General features: G+C 34.8%; 1 long non-coding RNA gene across 1 annotated transcript in view; it reads left to right on the top strand.

The window, feature by feature from the left end:
- Nucleotides 1-13,568, top strand: part of LOC121384447 — a 220,808-nt gene extending 207,240 nt beyond the window's left edge. Inside the window, exons 4-5 of the long non-coding RNA XR_005959389.1 lie at nucleotides 4,738-4,774; nucleotides 12,846-13,568. This is a non-coding gene — a long non-coding RNA (uncharacterized LOC121384447). The remainder of the gene's footprint in view (nucleotides 1-4,737; nucleotides 4,775-12,845) is intronic.
- The last annotated feature ends 6,664 nt before the right edge of the window (nucleotides 13,569-20,232 follow it).

Below are 20,232 nucleotides of genomic sequence, written 5' to 3'. Positions count from 1 at the left end.
ACTCTATAAATATGTCAAAATGACAATAAAAATCAACTTCTTTACAAATTTGAGTTTTCAGAATTTCATACATAAAAAATTAACAATGTTAATGGAAACTAAAGACATTAACCCACTATTGGCACATGCTATTTTTAATATAAAAATAAATTGCTATTAAAATCTTAGTTCAGGTTGCCTATATATAATACCATATTTAAGAGCAGTTGTATATGGCAAGTCAAATACCATGTAAAAAGAAATTATTGAAATCTTTACAGTATGAATTATAGGCCAAAACCAACTTTTCTTCAGTGCTAACTTTGATTCAAACTCCATTCAGAGCCATGTACAGAGATTATTGTCAAGGTCAAGGTCATTGTGAACTTGCATGATCGAGTGATGGCTAGTTAATCAACCAGTATAGTTTAATTAAATAAAATGACAAAATCATAATATTTTTTATTATGCACTGAATATGTGCTATAGGGTGTATACTACCAAATCAAATCCCATAGACGACAATAGTAACATATGCGGCTAAAACTCCTACCTGCAACGTATCAACCGACATAAACGCCACGGATATAAATACTACCACCCCTTACACTTAAAGTGAATCAGAAAAAAATGGGGGTCAAGCTGCTCGTTTCTGAGATAACGGGTAGCGTCTATGACTACCCTAGTTTCGCACAAAATTTGAGTACTTTTTTTTACAGGTATCCCATACATGTTTCAAGCACAAGGCCACTTGACACATTGGTACTAGATGAAATAAAATTGCACATTTATTTTACCCAGATGAAACTATTATTTTTTACAACCAACACACTCACATTTATAACCAATCACAGGACTTGTGGTGTTCACTTCTCTATCAAAAGTTGGGTGCACCTCGAACTTTGACCCAGCCGGAAGTTATTTGGTATAGTACTACCTTTAATTCATGCTTCAGGAATACTTTCTTCACTTTAATTGTTCCATTATCAGTCTCCTTTGAATTACACAATATCTTTAATTCATGCATCAGGAATACTTTCTTCACTTTAATTGTTCCATTATCAGTCTCCTTTGGATTACACAATATCTTTAATTCATGCTTCAGGAATACTTTCTTCACTTTAATTGTTCCATTATCAGTCTCCTTTGAATTACACAATATCTTTAATTCATGCATCAGAAATACTTTCTTCACTTTAATTGTTCCATTATCAGTCTACTTTGGATTACACAATATCTTTAATTCATGCATCAGGAATACTTTCTTCACTTTAATTGTTCCATTATCAGTCTACTTTGGATTACACAATATCTTTAATTCATGCATCAGGAATACTGTACTTTGCAGCAGAGGGGTGGGATTTAGCTCAGTCGGTTGAGTGTTTGCTTGAGATGATTGCGTTGAGGGATTGAACCACCTCGATGGATCCATTCTACTGCTTGGGTTTTTTCTCATTCCAACCAGTGCACCACGACTGATATTGCAAAGCCTGTGGTATGTACTATCCTGTCTGTGGGATTGTGCATATAAAAGATCCCTTGCTGCACATTAGGAAAAATGTAACGTGTTTCCTCTGATGACTACAAGTAAGAATTACCAAATGTTTGACATCCAATAGCCGATGATTAATTAATCAATGTACTCTAGTGGTGTGATTCAAGAAAACAAACTTGTAGCAGCTTTATGTATTATATGTATCATGAATTATGTGTCATCTACCAGTTGTAAAAAATGTTTTAAAAACCCAAATTTTATGTCCAACTTCCAGTTAAATTAATTAATGCCCTTCAAATGATACTTTTGTACAAGCATTCGTTGCTGATTTTCAATGTCCCCAGTGTTCATTGCTAATTAACACAGAACAGATTGCATGGTGTCACGTAATGTAAACATACATTATTTTCATTCTTTGAAATACAGACAACTGGGATCCTGTTTAATTTGGAGAATGAACCAGACGGTGACCAAAATTCATAAATAATCATTTAGATATCATGATCAGGAATATACCATAGTTTACAATTACGTTTTAATCTTACTTTATCTCTATTGTAGATAAGCTTTTTCCCCTCAAATAATTAAAAATAATTTTAAAATTTTGTGTTACATTGAAATATATAATACAGATGGGTTACACTTATTACTTTGTATTCAGAAATTTGCTTAGCATATTAAGTGAGAAAACATATATTTTTTTTTAATTGTTGCTGTTGTTTTGTTAATTGTTGTGTTGTCTCTATGAATGAATGAATGTTTAATGACCCCCCCACCCCCCCACCCCGGACTAAAAGTACATTGGCTGTTGGCTGTCAAGTCTCTTGTGAGTCTTGTATTTCTCTGTCTTTTTTAAATAGTTTGCAGGTGGAATATGCAACTCAGTGAAAATAACCATATGGCTGTATATTTAAAAATAACTGTGGTATCTTTAAATCAATATTCCTTTTTCTTTTTTCCACTAGTTTATTCTTTATAACTGCTTTTATTATTGTCGTTTCCCTTTATTAGAAAAAAGAAGAGGGGTTCATAAAGTCCAAATGTCTGAACAATCAAAACTGTGCATTCACTTGTACATAAAAATCAATATATTTCTCTTCAGATTTGTATTGATTTTTAAAAAGCATATTAAGATTTTTCCATCAAAGACAGTTGTAATAGAAAAAATTTCTCTATACTTCCAGCCCTTGCGCATGCTGTAACCTCACTGTGGTGCAGGGGTGTAACATTCTCTTTGAGAATGGCCAATACAGCACAAATCCCCTTGTTTTCTTCGAGATACAATTGAAATTTAGAGTAAAAGTCAGTATCTATCTGTTATGTTTGTGTTTTTGCACAGTTCTTTACACTGTTTTTAGTTAAATCTTGAATTTTTATATTGATGTTGATCATCACTTTATTTGTTTGCATTACCATAGTTTGACACCTAATAGCCAATGTATTTTTCGTGCTGGGGTGTCGTTAAACATTCATTCATTCTATACTTCCAGAGTTTTGTAAGAAGCCATGCTAGATGGGAATTACTGGTCAGATTTTAGTTTTCAGCATATATTGGCAGTTAATTAGCAGGCATTTCTGTCCACTACATGGGCTTAGTTAATTGGAATTAGGAATTGTTGAGTCCAGTATATTAGATTGAAAAAGACCATTATAATTAGTACCAAAATGACATGTCGGTAAACAACATTAGATGTCACAAAACATAAAGTTTGTGAACTAGCATGAAGACACTTTAGTTGCATATTGTTTACTACTACCATTATAAATACTGCAAAAATACCGTAAATGTTGAAGAATATTGTTAGATTTAAATAATTAGCAAACAACTTAGCAAAATGCCATAAAATGTAACCATATTTAAAGTCAAAGTTTGTTTAACAACATTAGAAGAAAACATTGATTAACTAATCACTGAGTATTGGATTTCAAATATATTGTACTTCTAACACTTGCACTTAGTCTTCACAGAAAACCTGCTACAGTTTTCACATTAGTGGCAAAGGATGTTTCATATTAATTTGTCCACAGTCAGGACAACACATACCATGGCCTTTGATACACCAAGTTGTAATTGGGAAAAAACCCAATGGCTCCACCAAGCCATACATAAGATGAAAAATGCTGTAGATATATAAGACAAAGATTAATATATACAATGTATTGAAACTAACACTTTTGCAAAATACCATGAGATGTAAAATAACATAGATTTTGCAAAACACTACAAGACAGAAAGTAACGTTTTAAAAGACCATAAGAAGTAATATAACAAAGGTTTATCAAAATATTACAGGGTCATAGTAACATAGCAAAGATTTATCAAAACAATACAGGGTGATATACATGTAGTAACACTAACAGGTTTGCATGCAAAATACCATAATATATAAGATTGTTATGGTATAATATTGGATTGAGCGAAATACCATAAAGCAGTGCTAGCTAAAAGATATTGAAAATAATATATCTTTGCAAAATATTCACATTAATATATTAATTATTAACCTTTTAAGCCTTAACATAAAAACCAATGAGGGGAGTGATTAATTGCTCCCATAACATAAGATCATGGAGAGCATTTAAATTAAGATGATATCATACTGATACCAAATAAATTCAAGTGCCAAGGAGAGCTAAATTACTCTCCTTGAACTAGTCTCAGGGGAGCAATGGGGAGCAAATGTGATGAAGCTCCCCTTAAATGGTGAGGTCTGGGTTTTGGTTTTCAAACATTCAATAATTTTGACACTTACAATCTTCTGAGGAAACCCATTACATTTTCTCATTAGCAGGAAGTAATATTTTATGTGCAGACTAAAAACACCAGATTTTTCATACAGCAGACATGGAGCATTGATTGGAAAAAACCAACCCCAATGGATCCACCAAAATGGTTTGATCCTGCAATACAAGCACATATCCTGTCCAGCTACACTAATGATAGGCTCAGACTACCAATTACCAGCACAAAGTTGACCAACTTTCTGCTCTCACGACTTCTGTGACTGTACAGTTGCTAGTCTTAGCACTCGTACAACTAGATTCTCATCGTATAACCCATTAATATGGGTGCACCCACTATAAGTTGGGAGTTGGAGAAATTACAATGCAACTGTTGATTTGGTCAACTCCGTCGTAACAGTTGACAGTGAGCTAGGCATAAGAGGATGCAATATCATAGGATATGTGTTTTCTCTCCTATAGTATTATTACAATTAACAATAAGTTATAATGTTGAATTTTGTTTTGGTTTTTTTTTCCAGATTGGATATCCACCTTCCACCAGCTTTTTTATTGCAGGTAAGATTGCTGTATAACCTGTGCATATTTTATGCTTTACAAATTGAAATAAATACTATATTTTATTAGTTCTCCTTGGTTGTCAAAGTGAAAGTAACGGTAAAACAGGTTTCGTTAATAACTCCCAACCATTAAGTTGCACTTAATAATTAGAGAATAATTAATGATTTATGAGAAATAAATGATTATCTGCCCCAAGTGATGAATGTTGTAAACCAGAGCCTTTGGCAGGTGTTTTACAACATTCATTCACAAGAGACAGATAATTTGTAACTCCGTGTATCAAACTGATTAATCTTATTAAACTGGTTTTAACCCGTTTCCTGCCGTTGACGTGTATACACGTCAAGCGTCATCACAATGACGTCACTTTGCATTGTTTTCATTTAAAAATCGTTTTCTAAATTAATTGTTGACATTTTTGTCAAACACAAAGTAAGAAAATGTCAATAAATAGTCTTAGAATGACATATCCAAATATTTGCTAAATTGTTGTTGTACATCTTATGTTTTTTTTTTAAAACAAAAAATACCCGTCAAATGGCGCGTGCTATTGTTTGTTATGGTTTCTTGTTTTTTGGTAGCGGTTTCTTTTATCTCTACAAAGTTGTCATAATATACTATTATATATGAACTACATTATGACAGTTGCATTAAAATAGAACAGGTATAACTTTTAATGCCTAAAAAAAGGTACAAACACAATCAAATAGTTGTAATCTGACGGCATAAACAGTCATCGAAAAAGCGCCATTTCCCTATTTCTATTTATAAACAACAGGTCATGTGACAGCACATTTCCTGCCATACAATTTGACAGCAGTAGTATACATTGCTTGCATGTGCTGCTAACTGTTTTCATTAATAATAACAATATGGTTACTTATACAACAGCAGACGATATTCTAACTAGCTACATGTATGTTTGCTTGAACAGTTACGTCGACTATATGATCGAATACGTACATGTGCTCGGTGTTCGTCGTTGTTTTGTTGTGTGCTGTTTTTCTGCCAGTTTTTCCTTTTTCCTTTTCAACATGACATATTACATTCACATTGATATTAATCACTACTGAGTGGATATATATTTGTTTTTATTTTTTTAAAATGAATTACAAACAATAGGTTAAGAATATCTTCTGAACTAGTCTGGGGAATACCTTGACCTACATTATTTTCAATAACCGATCACAAAACATTCTCGTTGCGTGTCACACATAGTTATGTGGCGCCACCGGTTTTTTGTTTTATTATTGAAATATACACCTGGAAAAAAGTATCGCAACACCCCAAACTTTTCGATAATAGCCAAATGCTATCGTCAATCATATGCGAAATGCAAATAAAAACGTCATGCCAGTGTACTTTTTGGATGAAATACACCTCAGGGAAGAATTAAATTACAAATTCAACAACATACTAAACAAAAACACGCATTTTATTCTGAGAACCCAAAAAGATGAAAAACCTACAAAAAATGAGGTGCTGTTAAGTTTTGTTGTGTGAAGTTCGCAAGTGCAGTCACTGTCAATATTTTGCCCTCCAGTCCTCAACAAATGACCCAAGTACACAAACCATAACATTCTATCAAGATCCTGTGGAACCCCTTCCAGTCAGAATAAAATCCAGAACCCTCATCAAAATCGACTTCCCAGACCCTCAGTAACGGGTGTAACCTCCTCCGACGGCGATAACTTCCCGTACCCTCCTCCTCCTCAACTGTACGAGACGTTGCATCTGACGCTGAGGTATTCTGTTCCATTCCTGGTGCAGAGTCTGTTCCAATTCCACCAGATTCTGTACTGGAGGCTCCCTCTCACGTACCATGCGACCCATGATGTCCCAGATCATCTCTATGGGGTTTAAATCTGGACTCCTGGCAGGCCAGGGTAGCGTTGTGACTGCCTCCTGGTGTAGGAAGTCAGTGACGACACGTGCACGATGCGGCCTAGCATTGTCATCCATGAAAATTGGCCTTGTGTTCAAAGGATGATTATCAAAGTGTGGCACAACAACCGTGTCCAAGATGTCTGTGAGGTAGCGTTGTCCGTTTAGATTTTGCCTGACAGTTACAAGGTCGAGTTTGCAATCGTGTGACATGCAACCCCACACCATTATGGACCCTCCGCCAAACGGAACCTGCTGCAAGATGTGCCGTTGGGCATAAGCTGTACCTCTCTGGCGCCAGACACGGGCTCTACCGTCAGTCATGAACAACAGAAATCGACTCTCGTCCGACCAGTGTATTCTCCGCCATGATGCTAAATTCCATGGACGTCGCTGTTGACACCAGGCCAGCCGTGCGGCAATGTGAGCACGGGTTAACAACGGACGTCGGACGGGTCATCTGGCTCTATACCCAGCTGTCTTGAGTCGATTCCGCACCATTCTGTCTGAAAGACGACGATTTGGCAGCCATTCTCGTTTCAACACGCCACTTCTCATGAATGGATGAATCCTGTTGAGTCTCAGAAGGGCGGTATCTTCCCTATGACTTGTCACACGTGGTCGTCCGGAACGATTACGGTCCTTAACGTCATATATCTTTTCTACAGGCATAGTACAATTATGTCACTATACATTGTGGGTTTTTCTCAGTCCTTGAAAATTATATTTTTTTAGAAATTTGTTTTCTGTTATGCATTGGTTACCTTGGTAACATAATTCACAATTTTCACACTTCTCTTGTGAACAGCTGGCAGCTTATTATTACATCATTATACAGTGATTTGTATTCAAATAAATTCATTTAAAACATTTCATATGGGAAATGGTTCCACTTTTTGCATTGGTTACCATGGTAACAGAATTAATAATGTTCATTTGAAAATGACAGGAAGTGAAAGGGCATATACCTTTTTTTAAATCTTGTGTCATTTGACAAAGCTATATAAAGTAATAGAGATAGTATACATATTTTTAGTGTCTATGTAATGTTGGACAAGTTACAAAAATGTGTTGATGGTTGTATGTGCATTTGACCCTATTATTCAAAAACAAAATTGGCTGTCTACTTAATTCTTTTTCTAAATCGAGTAGTATGGTTAATATAACACTCAGTCTGCTATGTACTAAAACAATTCAATCAACCATTATTTTATAACCCTATATACGAGCATTACATAGTGTAATACAAGTGACGACAGGGCATAACAGCATTCCTTTTACAGCCAAATGATTACAATACAAAATACTATGACTGCTTAAATTAAAAAATAATTATTTTCTATATGGCCCCAAGATACAGTTCGACAGTTGAATACACAATTAATTAGACAGTAATTTTGTCTCAATTTCCCCTGAAATATTTCCTGCATCCAAGTGAAACAGATAGAAAAAAAAGAACATCCCTGGGCAGAACAAAAAAACATTTTGTCAAAATTTCCAAAATAATTGGTAAACAATTAGGACAAAAATTGGGTTATTGAAAATGACCATTGTTCTAATTATGATTAAATATAAGAACCAAATTTCCCAAAACAAAAATAAAGAATAGATCTTGAAATCATATTTTGATTTTTGTTATGCATCTAGGCAGGTTTTGACTGAATCTGCAATCCAAGTCAGTTTGTTTGTTTGTTTGTTTTGTTTAACAACACCACTAGAGCACATTGATTTATTAAACATTGGCTATTGGATGTCAAACATTTGGTAATTCTGACATGTAGTCATCAGATGAAATCTGATACATTTTTCCTAATGATGCAAGGGATCTTTTATGTGCACTTTCCCACAGACAGGAAAGCACGTACCTCGACCTTTGACCAGTTGTGTTGCACTGGTTGGAATGAGAGAAACCTTAATCAATTGAATGGATTCTGAATCAGGGTTCCATATGTAACCAGTGGTGTTCACTTCAAATTCCATACAGAACCATTCAGTTTTAGTACATGTAAGTCGGAATTTATTTTGCTACATGGTTCAGTTTGTTAAAGCACCATGGTGTGCATATTAATATATGCATTAAAATATTGATATATGCTCTTCATAAAATAGAAATATTTAAAAAACACTTTAATGATGTCAGAATTGTATTTTGAAAATGATGCCTACAAATGTTTGTTACTTCCACCTGAAAAGCATGATTTCTGACCTTGTATTAAACATATATGTGACCATGTGAAAAACAGCCATTATTGTGCATTCTAGTCTAATGCCTATGACACATTTTAAAATATCATTTTCAAAGAAGGACCCATATACCAAAATACACCTTTTCATGTTTAATAAACCAATGAGTTTTAAATTCTCTTTAAGTCTTTGACGATCATGCAACATATGTGTAAAACAACTACTGAATGAAAATATTCAATAAATGGAAATGAAGCATGATAATTTTTAAGCCAGCTGACTATAGTGGTTGCTTGTAGAAGCAAACTGCACCCTGCAATTATCGAACAAATAGAATGCCAGATATTTGAGTACTTACGAGTAATAATATATGATTAATCAACAACAAACAAGTTTGGTTGGCATGACAAGTATGTCATAGATTTTGTGTAATATATATGATTTCCTGAAATGTAAACTGACCTTCTTATTATGCTACCCCATAACTAGTATGCTAATTAGTTACGTAAAACATGGTGTGTTGTAAGTGGGTATAAAAAAATTGCACAGTAATGAGATAAAAGTGTTAACAGCTGTCTGATTCAAAGTGTGACCAGAATGTGGGAAATTTGGAAACTGTGTACCACACTGCAATAGGATTGGTGCATTAACAAAATTAGTGGTATTAACCCAATGACCAAAGAGGGTGCCATGCAAAAGAAGGAAAAGAAAGTGATTGGAATATTTGTTTTTTACACACCTGTTGGCGAGAACACCATGTGTTATTTTCGATAACACATGTTTGTTTACACATGTATGTGTGTTAACAATTTCTTTTAATATGATTGGCTGCTCCTAGGTGATGACCAGGTCACCACTGCCATACATCCAATGAAAAACTGCACAATGGAAATCAATTACATTGTGACATATAGTTAACCTGACAATCATGTGTCTATGATGCATAAGTTAGCTACAGTGCAATGGCTGTAAATGACTTTTAATCGAAAAAGATGTTAAAATCTGCTCATTAGATACATTTTAAAACAACTTGTTGTGAGATAATGGTATCTAACGGCCACTCCTATATTATTATCTATTTAACAAACCTCACTGTATTTTAAACTATGGCTATTTGGTGTCTGACCATGTTGTGTTTCAGTGCATGGTCTAGATGGGTCCTTTGCCACCACATACATACACTCATGTCACCTTAGTCTGCGCGGCACAAAAGTCTGCGCACGTTAATGATGTTACATTATGTCTTGAAACAAGTGTCGGGGTATGTTTGTAAATAAACAAACAATGTTAATTTAATTCACAAAACCGTTGTTAAAACAACACATCTTTATTGTGAATATATGTATAAAACTGGTCGATAACACTTTTATTGAAAAAACCCTCTGAATTAATGCACTAAAAGTATACTTTTGCCAGCCTCGATCAACCACCTGTCAACATGTGTCTGTCAAGATTGTAATGATCAACCTTGCATATCAACTTACATAAATTTACATAGAAGCTTCAATACATACCTTATTTTAATAATATAATGTAGGTTACTGGCATGCTTGCTCATTTAATCTGTTTCATATTTTTTATCATTATTTTAACTATGTTTAAAATTTTTAATTAAACAATTATATAATTCAACAGGGCAGGTAACTGGGTTGGGACACTCTCCTAGTGACCTTCTACTAAAGCTTTAGGTCACTCTACTAGTGACCTTCTACAAATGATTGCCATGACTGGATCGAGCTGTGGTTGGACACGGTGGGGTGGGGTGTGGGGGGGTGTGGTTGTGGTGCCGGTGGTTAGGTTTTTTGGGGCCATAGGGCGTAGGCGGTTTGGCCATAGGTTTCTGTGAAAGTTCCAGCCCCCCTTCTCGCCCCCCTTCCACCTGGTCACACCAAGGCCCGAAATACGACTGGTAATCTTTTAAAATAAATATTAAATTTAATATAACTTTTCTGTAGGCCGGGCTTACCTCCCTACCCTTTCCCTTGCCTCTGGGGACTAAATAATTTTTCATTTTTTAAAAATAAATTATAATTTTTGTATTTTTATTTTTAGACTTCACCATCTAAATTTGCGTTAATTTTAAATAATTATAGAGGTGTAGATTAGGGATTTCTGTATTTCTTTTGGGAACGCATTCAAAATTATTAATGTCGACATAATATATTTACTCTTTTTGATCTCCAGTTTAAAATTTCAAAATTTTATTATTGTTAGGTTTTTCCTGCCCCGAGTCAGACCACCGATTATATCGGAGGCCGGACTGGGGATAGGCGTGCTCGAAACCATAGAGGTATGTGAGCATGTTTAAAACATATCTAATCTAATCTAATCTATTGTAATTTATGAATCCATAAATGAAATGAATGTCTTATTTTATCTGTTGACTTAAACATCCAAGCATACTTTGAATTTCCCTCCAAGTGACACAATGCAAAATGGCTGCACACAGACTTTGAAGATTGCAATTACAGTATGGCCTATTTTAGCTATATTTTAGCTATAGCATCGATTGTCCTATATGTCTAACGGACACTATTTGTGCTCATTTACACAGTTAATAACAGACAATTTTTGTTGAATAATGATCAAATATTTTTACATTGGCTTTTTTTTTTATATTGTCATTTTGTGTTGTCCAAACTAAGGAGCATGAAACACCATTTATATTTATCTCATTTGCACAATCTAAATGTTTCTGAAACAGACTATAACAGGAAGTGTTTGTTATTTAGAACTTATAAAAGTCGGATCCATTGTTTGTTTTTGTTTTATTTAAACATTAGCGACAGAAGTGGTTGTTTTAATGTTTGCTGCACAGACGTATGTGTCGTCATGCAGGCCAGTAAATACAGGGGTGTCCCACTAAAAATGCACTCATTACTTATTTAAAAAACATTAAAATTAAAATAACTTTAGTTGTAACACGTTTATTGTTCCATTGTACTGTGGCAGTGAAACAAATATTTTTAAAGAAATATTTTAACTTTTAAAATATAACACAGATGCATAGGTGAGCAGACTTAGGTGCCACCAGTGTATATGTAGGTTACTCCTTCGAAAAAAAGAAGCAAGGGATCTTTTATATATGCACTTTTTTTATGCAGTTGTATGTTCTGGACATAAAATAATCTGGCTGTTATGTAATTTGATTGGTATGAAAATATTGGGTCCCGATTGATTGTTTATTCCAGTGATTAGGATTACTAAATACCATCTAAGGCGCAGACCCTTGTTTCAACCTATACAAATGGACGCATTAATCTACAAACCTGTAATACATTTGGATAAAGTTACAAAAGAGTGAAATAAAGAGTCTGCTGTTATAATGGTAAATTGCCTTATAAGTAGACTAAAAGTCGGACTCCATAACCATTACTTCTGTTTTTAAAAATATAAAAAATGAATTTTGTGATATTAAAAACACCAGGATGACTAGAAACACACTTCAGATGTACGGAAATGGAAATGGATAATCTTAAACAATAACATCTAAGTAAAGTATTATTTCAGTTATAATAAAACAGATTTTAATAGTGAATAATGTCTTAGTGTATAAAAACTAGGGTCTGTCTCTTTAAGATAACCAGAAACACATTGCATATAATGATGTACATATGCTAAACCTAAACATTTAAATATGTTTTAATTACAATAATTAGAAATGGTATATATTGACAACATTTATTTTTACAATGACTGCAAACTGAGAATACTCCTTGCTGTAATATACAATTGTAACCTTTAAAATGTATTAAAGCAAGCGGGATATAGACATTGTGTTTGCCCAAGATGAAAAGCTTGTAATGTAAAGAAATGCTATCCGAGAAATTGCAACTGGGAGATTGATCTTTCCCAAGAAAATGTGAGAAGTTAGGAGAATATTTGGATTACACCGCAGCCTCTTTGTTATTTGAGAATATGTCGTGTATGAGAAGTAATGCTGTTATTGATCCTTTAAGTCAAAGATTCACTTTTATGGTTTCATCTCTGCTTTACACAGGATCGGCAGTCCAAGCAGCTCACCACTGATGGAATTACTGGGAGATGTGTGGATGGCGAAGCTGGTCTAGTATCAGTAAGTCCGGCCCTTTAACTATAGCTTCCTCTGCAAGTCTGTACTTCACCACCACTAGTCGATACTAGCTGCAGCGCTGTGCTGTATCAATCCTGCACACAGTTTCTACTCCAGGGGAATACGGTAAATAATGCAATCTTATTGGCTGCGCTGGATACAATAGGAATATTTGATTGGATAAAAACAAAGAAGGATGTGGCTTGAATTTTGTGAATAATGGGAAGATGGAGAAGTTTGCTTGCATCACCTTTGCTGACATTTATTCTCTGGTGGCATCGGTCCACCTGTTTTATTCACATCGTTTGTGTCAAGAAAAATTAAACGCTGGTATTAATTGAAAGTTTGTGTCGAAGATATTGCATTGTTTGATTCCATTGAACACAGTCGATATTGAACTGACTGAAAGAAGTTTCACACTAAGATTCGCTAAGTTCTAAAAGGTAAGAATTAATATTTTATAAAATTGTATTTCGACTTTTAGTTGTGAAGTATTTCTTTTTACGGACTTTAAATGGGTTTTGTTGTTTGATCATATATTCAGATTGAAGAATCATCAGACATGTCAGATATTATTGACCTACCTACTCATAAGGTACACTTGATCACAACTTTTTAAAATTTAATTAATGAATATTTTGAAATTGCAGAATTTTCTTTTCATCTCCAACAGACTTATAATCAAATGGTTTTGTACAGTCCCTTGAAATTAGTAATTTAGAAAAAAAAAAATCAAATTTCAGAATTAAAAATAATTCATGAATATTTTGAAAAATCAAATGAAGGAACATAATTTAAACTTTTAATAAATTATATCATCATTAATTAATTCTACAGGTTTTTTTGTATATATATATATATATATATATGAAAAGAAGTTTAAAAATTATTTAAAATTCAGATTGATGTTTAAGATTACAATATTTAAAATGGTTACTTCAAGAGGTCATAGTTTTGTGAGGGGTTTTTTGAGGGATGAATTTACAAAAGCAAGGGACAATATTTCAAAATCTTGGGTAACCTGAAGTGTTTTCACATGAGTTTTAACCACAGTGGGTAACCATTGTTTTGTTATATGAATTATTTTACATAACCAATGAATTACCTAACTATAAATCTCTTTTACTATGGTTCAGTACTACATTAACTTTCCGTATGTAATTTTAATTAGAATGATTTGCAGTAAGCTTGGTACCATGATTTGTGTTTCAGTTTGACTACTGATAATCTGTACCTAGCTCAGGGCTAGCTCTGGCACAGGCCAAATTCGCCAATTGCGAATTTTAAAAACAATTCGCGAATTTTATTTTAATTAGAAAATAACTGGGTTTTTGCCATTTTTGAAGTTTAAATAGATAATTTGGCAGATTTTTCTGCTCACCCAGAGCTTGCCCTGCTAGCAGAAGTGTCTCTAAATCAGTCCAGAACTTTCTTTGAATACATGGATTTTGTAATGCATGATGAGGCAGGACATAGCCCAGTGGTAAAGTGCTCAATAGCTGTGTGATCAGTCTAGGATCGGTCTTTAATATCAATGTGGTGATTTTTTAAACAATTGAGCCATTTAACTCTTATGTAGGGTGGTAAAGCATTTGCGTGCTATGCATTTGGTCTAGGATTGATCCCTGTTGGTGGGCTCGTTGGGCTATTTCTTGCTCCAGCCAGTACATCATGACTGATATATCAAAGGCTGTGATATGTGCTGCCCTGTCTGTCTGTGGGATGGTGCTCTGAGACTATGTGTCAAAATTACCAAATGTTTGACATATAATAGATGATGATTAATAAATAAACTAAGTTCTGGTTATGTTCAAGTCTGCAAGTTTTAATTCTTGAATATAACAGTTCATCATGTAACTGAAAGGTTGCATGAATTACTGTGTTATGTTGCTTGTAAATTCACTATAAAGTTAAAAGTTAAAGTTTGTTGGGTTTAACAACACCAGTAGAGCACATTGATTAATTAATAACTGGCTCTTGGATGTCTAACAATTGGTCATTCTGACTTGAAGTCTTCAGAGCAAATGTGCAACATTTTCTGCATCAGCAGCAAGGAATCTTTTATATGCACTTTTCCACAAACAGGACAACACATACCATATCCTTTGATATACCAGTCATAGTGCACTGGCTGGAATGAGAAATAACGAAATGGGACCACCGATTGGGGATTGATCCTATACTGACCATGCAGAAAGCTAGCGCTTTACTACTGGGCAAATATGCCAGTCATAGCATACTGGTTCGACAATAAAAAGCCCTAACAGATCCAAGAAACATTTGATCCTATACAACCCTAGCACATGAGGCGAGCACTCCACTGATAGGCTAAATCCCGCCCTCTAATTTACGACAAATGAAGGTGTTTAGTCATGTGCCCACATGTAACATTGTGTCCAAGTTTGAGACTTGTATGCATTTAAAATAAAAGCACCATGATCAACTTTCCTAAACTTGGCACTTTGTTTCTAAAACTAATTTGCTAAAATGTCTATTGATGTGTACAAACTTGATGGGATTCGTCCTGTGCTGTATAAATGAGAATTTCCTGGAACCGTTTTCAGCATCCATGACAGATACATCCTGTGGAAATTGAGCTGCTAAATTTATTGTGAATCCAACCTGGATTAGTTTTTTTATCTTCTATTATATTAGAGTTTTTTGTGTGGTGCATTTATTTTGATTGATGAAATTGCAGCTTAAACTGTGTGGAGACATGTGAACAGACCTTGAAATGATATTTCTCTGTATATGTGAAACAGCTGACTTAGTTTGTCTGAGAAGTGGAACGTAGCCCATTGGTAAAGCGCTGGCTTCATGCACAGTCGGTCTAGGATTGATCCCCATTGGTGGACCCATTGGGCTATTTCTCGTTTGGGCCAGTGCACCACGACTAGTATATCAAAGGCCATGGTGTATGCTATTCTGTCTGTGGGATGGTGCATATAAAAGATCCCTTGCTACTAATGGAAAAACATAGCAAAATGACCAAATGTTTGACATCCAATAGCTGATGATTAATTAATCAATGTGCTCTAGTGGTGTCATTCAACAAAACAAACAAACTTTAGTTTGTCTGAGGGAAGGAAACAAAAGGAATGTTTGAATAATGACACATACTCAGCAAATTTCAGACCATGTAACAGTTTTCTATGTAACCAATTGGTGGTTTGTGTGAATTTAAGTTTATATAACTGCCATGTGTATAGAATGACGGTTGGTGTTGTGAAGTAGTGTGCCCTGATCAGGCACCTCGTCTGATGACTGACAGCGAGCACATTGTACTTGAAGTCATACTATGTGTAGTCAGTGGGTTAATGTTGGAGGAAATGCAACCCATGCAATTGCCCACAGCAGATGACAATGCCATGGGGATTGCCGGCTGTGCAATTTTTAATTCTCCATGTCACGTTTATTTATTGTAGTCATTTTCTTAATTGCAGGGGTTGGAAATGGTCATCACATCAGTTACTCTTTTATTAACAGTAAGAGGTTCTCATCTGAAAACTTGTTTTATTCCTGAAGCTTAAAATGTTTAAAAGTTCGATATATTCATTTAATGTGTAAGCCCATCATGATTGTTTGTTGCTAGTCAGGTATCTGTAAAAAATATTAACAAGAGTTTTCTCATCTTAAAATTTATTCACTTAAAATTTTTACTGAAAGGTTCTCATATTCTTTTAATATGTAAGTCCATCCTTGCTATTCAAGTGTGTAAATGTTATTCTTTTATTAAGGGATCGAACCACCTTGCTGGGTTCCAACCAGTACACTACAACTGGTCAAAGGCCATGGTATGAGCATTCCTGTCTCGGGGAAAATGCACATAAAATATCCCATGCTGCATTAGAAAAAATGTAACAAGATTTCCTCTGAAGACTGCGTGTCAGATTTACCAAATGTTTGACATCCAGTAACTGATGATTGATTAATCAATGTGCTCTAGTGGTGTCGTAAACAAAACAAACTTTAGCTCTTTTATTAACAGCAAGAAGTTTTTCATCTAAAAATTGTTCAGCTTAAAATTTTAAAGTGAAAATATTTCTCATATTAATCTAATATATAAGCCCATCATGATTGCATGTTTATTCCCATTTGCCATCTGTAAAATGTTTTACTCTTTTATTAACAGCAAGAGGTTTCTCATCTAAAAATGTATTCAGCTTAGTGAAAATTCCTCATATTAATTTAGTATGTAAACCCGTTACGATTGTTTGTAGCTGTGCAGATGTCAGCAAAATTATTAATTATGAAGATCAAAGAAGCTACATCCAGTATTGCACAAATCTGTCAGGCATGTCGATATGAATTCCCATAACAATAGGTTGTGGAAGATTGCTTGGAAATTAGCTGTGTCTCCAGGATCAGAGGTGCGTTGTCCTGTACAATGGTTCACCAACACCAAACATATTGTCTAGCCCTTAAAGGATATTGGACATTCGGCTCTATTCCCACAGTGACGTGATATAACAAATATTTGTTTGCTCACATCCACCTGATAAGTGCCTTATTACAGAGAGAACCTTCACTCCTGTATTGATTTGATGAGTTTCAAAGTTATTAGCGATGTTTCGATATTTTCTTCTAAAGGTGCTATGTCAAAGTTACAATAATGGCAGTTCCTGTCAAAAATATTTATTAATTTTTACTTTGAAACTTAAAAAGTTTATACCTTCAACTACATACCTGTAAAAAATTAAAACCAAATAATTCTATTTACTAGGAGAAAAATAATATTTTAGGGTGGAATATTGAACGAGTGTCACATGCATTAACTGTTTGTGGTTAACTGACAAAAGAAATAAAGATGGTAGCCATCCTATTTATTTAGCCACAAATTATTTGGAAAACACCTCTTGTTGTCTAGTGCAAGACTTTAAACTTATTATTCTGGAGTTAATTATGTACCTAGTGTCGGACAAAATGACCACTAATATTAACTTTTGTGACATGCCAATACATAGCCTCATCTGGCTAGTGCGAAGGTATCTGTGCAGCTACTGTTAGATAGATTTAGCTTAAAACCCATTTTGCCTGTCACAAGAGCATGTAGTATTACTAACATGCACTGCAGTACGCAGGATCTCGTGCCGACAAATTGAAACTAGCTTAATTTTTATTTTCACCTGGCAGCTTTCAAGTTAGTCCTAGCAGACTAAATGTATATTTTCATATTTATGATAGGACATTTGATGGAGAAAAGCTACAAAAATCACTCATCTTAGATTCTCGTTTGATTATTGTTGCCCATTAACCTTTTCATTTGCATGTAACTACTAAAGAAAATTGTTCATTAAAACTACATGAATGACATATTGGTTGCCTGAAAAATACAAATTTTATGCTCTGAAAGGAATGTTACTTAAATAACACATCAACACATTTTAAACTACAGATATTAAGTGTCGAACATAAATTTGTGCAACACATGGTTGAGGTAGTAAGAAAGGAGGGCAATCATAGAACTTTCCAACATTGCCATGATAAACAGGATTTAGCTCAGTTGGTTGAGCGTTTGCTTGCTTGCATCGCAGGATCGAACCACCTCGGTGTATCCATTCATCTGATATCTGATTGGGTTTTTTTCTTGTTCCAACCAATGCACCACAACTGGTGAAAGGCTGTGGTATGGGCCTTTTCTTGTTTCAACCAGTACACCACAACTGGTGAAAGGCTGTGGTATGGGCTTTCTTATCTGTGGGAAAGTGCAGATATAAAAGATCCCTTGCTACTGTATATTAAAGAAAACTTTTGCAGGTTTCCTCCGATGACCACGAGTCATAATTACCAAATGTTTGACATCCAATAGCCGATTATTAATAAATCAATGTCTTCTAGTGGTGTCATTAAACAAAACAAACAAACAAACAAACAAACAAACAAACAAAACAAACAAACTTCAAACCCTGCAGCATATACCACAGTCTTTTGAAATACCAGTCTTAGGGGTTCTGGTGTAGGAATGGTCCACAGACGATCCCAGCACTCTATACTGATTTATATCCTGCTTGATGTTTTATTTTATAAAATGGAGCTGCAAAAACCTGACTTCCGCAGATGGCTGCAAAAGGCCCCTACTATGTATTGGTCAGTTAGACCATTGTATATTGTAATGATAAAGGAGAAATTTCATTATTGCAAATTAGCTCATTGATTTTTATAAACTAATTTACTGGATTTAACGAACAGCTCTTCAGTACAGACTCTTGAGTTTTCCTGCTCAAACTATAATGTTTCATGACTAGTGAAAATCGTGGAGATGCTACAATCATATTAGTACTAACCAGAACCCATTCTGTGATGTCAAACTGACTTTATGTTGGTTGGTCAACTGTAAAATTGGTTTCAGTGGCAGAAACACATAAAAAGACCTTAGTTGGGAAGATATCGATGGCTTGCATTTTACAACAGTGTTAAATGCACATGGAATTGAACGGATGGACATATTGAAAGGAACTGAAGGTAGGAACATGTATCATGGTAATTAAGATGTTTACGTGCAGCTGGTAAGCGAACACATCAAATGATAGTGGTTTATCTATATATGTATTACTTATATGGTTAAGAAATATAAGGAAAGAAAGAAAGAACTGTTTTATTTAATGATGCACTCAACACATTTTATTTACGGTTATATGGCGTCAGACATATGGTTAAGGACCACACAGATATTGAAAGAGGGAACCCACTGTTGCCACTTTATGGGCTACTCTTTTTCGATTAGCAGCAAGGGATCTTTTATATGCACCATCCCAAGACAGGGTAGCACATACCACAGCCTTTGTTATACCAGTCGTGGTGCACTGGATGGAATGAGAAATATCCCAATGGGCCCACCGATGGGGATCGATCCAGACCGGCCACACATCAAGTGAATGCTTTACCACAGGGCTGCGTCCTGCCCCAAGAAATATAAGGTGTCACACCCATGCTATAAAGCCATCATGTTATGATGTTACACTACTACAAGGGTTATAAATACATGTACAGTTTGGTCAAGATGGAGCCTCACAGGTCATAAAGGGAAAGGATGTAAGTGTAGTAGAACAATGTGTCCAAGGCCATTCACGTATTTTGAAGTCAGATGCTGCACCTGTGATGGACATATGTCCATCTTGAGTACAGCTTTCAGTTTCTCCAGTACTTGTAATCACAACAGACGTTTTCATACAGCTCCTGCACTTATTTAACAAGCTTTATATTGTGTGCTTTACTTTCATTCATTTTTTTTTTGCAGCTCTCTTTTAACAAATATCTTCAGGTGCTTTTTTGCCTACACGACGCAAAATGTGGTACTTGTTTTGATGTGTTGAAA

Source organism: Gigantopelta aegis, chromosome 10 (assembly GCF_016097555.1).
Source record: "Gigantopelta aegis isolate Gae_Host chromosome 10, Gae_host_genome, whole genome shotgun sequence".
Lineage (NCBI taxonomy): Eukaryota > Metazoa > Mollusca > Gastropoda > Neomphalida > Peltospiridae > Gigantopelta > Gigantopelta aegis.
Note: the sequence above shows the minus strand (reverse complement) of the source record. Positions and strands in the feature narration are given on the sequence as shown.